The sequence below is a fragment of the Arachis ipaensis genome, chromosome B05 (assembly GCF_000816755.2).
Source record: "Arachis ipaensis cultivar K30076 chromosome B05, Araip1.1, whole genome shotgun sequence".
Taxonomy (NCBI): domain Eukaryota; kingdom Viridiplantae; phylum Streptophyta; class Magnoliopsida; order Fabales; family Fabaceae; genus Arachis; species Arachis ipaensis.
This window is the reverse complement of record NC_029789.2, coordinates 137608832-137611389: the sequence shown is the minus strand read 5'-3', so window position 1 is coordinate 137611389 and position 2558 is coordinate 137608832.

The following is a 2558-nucleotide window of genomic DNA, read 5'->3' as shown; positions in this document are numbered from 1 at the left end:
ACAAAAATCAACATAAGACATAACAAAAAGTTAAAGTTTGAAAAAGCATAATTAATATAAGGGTTTAGTACGATTTTGGTCTTTAAGGTAGTAACTGAAAATTTTTTTCGTCCCAAACTTTTTTTTTACAAAATCGTTTTTAAGGTTTAACTTATTTTTAAAATCGTTATTCGAACCAAAATACCCTTCTCCTTCTTCATCAAAATACCCAATTTTTATTCTTCTTTTTCGTTCTTCTCCATCAACAGCAACAACAATAAAATCACCAGCAACAACAATAATAAAATCAGCAACAATGAATCAAAAGAAAAAACAATGAGGCACAAGAACAATCACTCCAAATCCAAATCAGAAGCACAAGAACAATGAATCAAAAGCTAAAACAGTGAAGCAATCTCTTCTTTTTTTTCATCTTCAGCAACAACAATGAAGCAGAAACATAAGTAGAATTGGAAATAAAAGTTGAAGCAAAATTAAAAATAGAAATAGAAGCAGAAACAGAAGTAACAGAAGAATCAAAATTAAAATAACAAAGAATTTTGATTAACAAAACCAAAAACAGAAGCAAAATTAGAAATGGCTGGTGGTGGTGATGGAGAAGACCTGGCGGAGGACGCCGTCATTGCGGTGGCAGCAACAAGGAGGGCAAGAGTGCGGTCGATGGTGACTTCGGCGATAATGCGACGCTTGTTGAGGGACTGGGCAGTGGCGACGTGGATGACGCTTGTTGAGGTTGACGCGGACTGGGCAGATGATGCGACAGCGAGGAAGAGGAGTGGCGAGATCTGGTGGCGAGGACCGAACGATGAGGAGCAGCGGCGACGGCGAGGACCGAACGAAGAGCAGCAGCAGCGATGGCGGCGAAGATCAGCGGCGGCGGATTCCCTTCCCCACCTTCCCTTCCCCTTCTTCTTCTCTAGAAACCCCCCTCCCCCAGCGTGATTCCCTTCCCCCTTCTCCCTTTCCCTTATCCTTTTTTTTTTATATTTTTTTAGTTAGGGATAATTTGATAATAAAAATTAAAATTTTGATAAAAAAGACGATTTTAAAATTAAGTTAAACTTTAGGGACGATTTTATAAAAAAAAAAGTTGGGGATGAAAAAAAATTTTCAGCCCCTACCTTAGGGACCAAAATTGTACTTAACCCTTAATATAATTATTCATATACCTCTAATTATCCACTTAAACTTTTTAAATAAGTAATTTCATATTAATTTTCTATTGTGAAAGTGTATATAATAATTCAATCGTGCATTATATATATCTTCTTTTAAACAACAACAAAAAATATATCTTCTTTTAATATGTTTGAAAAATTTTGTAGAAAAAGCAATAAGTTTTACCTATAAATTTTATGAATATTGACAAAAATATCCGTCAAAGAAAGAAACTAACGTTGTACTCATTAAATATGGGTTTCGTACAATAAAAGTATCTAAACTCTAAAATTTTTGTTGACTTTTTAATAAAATTTCTAAAATATCCTCACGATTTATTTTCAACCTCAACTTCACTATCTCTTCTTCTCCAAATCTCAAACTTTCACATCCTTTTGTCACCACCACCTTAACCACCTTAACAACCTTTCAACATTTCAACGCCAACCATTAACAATCTCTAATTCTCTATTCTATAGTTAAAAGAACCATGCAACAATTCATTGAATGACTAGTGAAAACTCTAAATAGGATTATGGCATTCTGTTTTGTTTATTCTATATTATTTACTCATTACTCTTAACTCCCAAACCTTCTTCTCCATTTTTCTTTTGCATCATGTCCCACACTATATCCACCTTCCTCTTTTGCTTCTTATCACTCCTCTTCTCTTCTTTCTTTGTTGCTCATCAACGCCACCTCCTCCACCACCCACTTTTTTCCGCCGCGTTCACCCCTCATTCCCCCAACACAACCACCATTTCCCTCTCCTTAACCACAGCTGCAACACCAATAACCCAAACTTCCATTCTTTGTTACTCCACAAACCACCTCCATCTTCTCTATTCTCGGCCACGGCGGCTTCGGTTTCGTCTGTAAAACCCTGTAAATTAATAAATAATAACTAATAAATTAATTATGAAAAAAATTAGAAAATTAAAATTTATAATTTAAAAAAGTAAAAATATTTAAAATATGAATTAAAACACTAATTTTAAAGATTTTGACCCGAAATTATGCCAACGAACAGAATCAGTTGAACATGGCCCATTTTGGGCCCAAATAAAGTGTAAGAAACTCAAAATTTCTTACCCAGCCCTTACGTCTCTTCAATTTTGCCATTTTGGTTTTTAGGTATTGAGAATTTTCAGGTTTTTGATGCTTTATGTTTGATTTAGCAGTGAAAAATTGTTGGGTTTCACCCTAATTATCCGTGGATAAAGTGAGAAACTCTTATTCCCTTTGAATTCTCTAATTTTATGAAGTTTAGGTATTGAAATTATTGTTATGTATGAAATTATTTGGAATTAGATTGAATTCATGTGAATTGAAGTTAAATTGGTGAAGTGGAATACTTGAATTGGAACTCTGGAGGATGAAAACTTGTAGGGTTTGGCTTG